The sequence below is a fragment of the Nyctereutes procyonoides genome, unplaced genomic scaffold, assembly GCF_905146905.1.
Source record: "Nyctereutes procyonoides isolate TBG_1078 unplaced genomic scaffold, NYPRO_anot_genome, whole genome shotgun sequence".
NCBI lineage: Eukaryota > Metazoa > Chordata > Mammalia > Carnivora > Canidae > Nyctereutes > Nyctereutes procyonoides.
This window is the reverse complement of record NW_026575049.1, coordinates 27,229,228-27,229,459: the sequence shown is the minus strand read 5'-3', so window position 1 is coordinate 27,229,459 and position 232 is coordinate 27,229,228.

Genomic DNA, 232 nt, shown 5'->3' with positions numbered 1-232 from the left:
TAACGCTACGTACGTCGGAGACGATACGTAAACAGCGTCTTGGAATAGCCCGAGGGCTTGGCGGAGTACTAAGGGCATTCTTGGAAGCCATTTACGTCAGTTGCGCAGACAGGCACATGTTGCAGTCCGTAGAAGAAAAATAAAGTACGAAGCGGGCGTAGAGTGCTCGCGCCACCTGAACTAGAACGTGGGGTGGGGTGAGGGGAAGAGCCTCCGGTGCGACGTAACATTC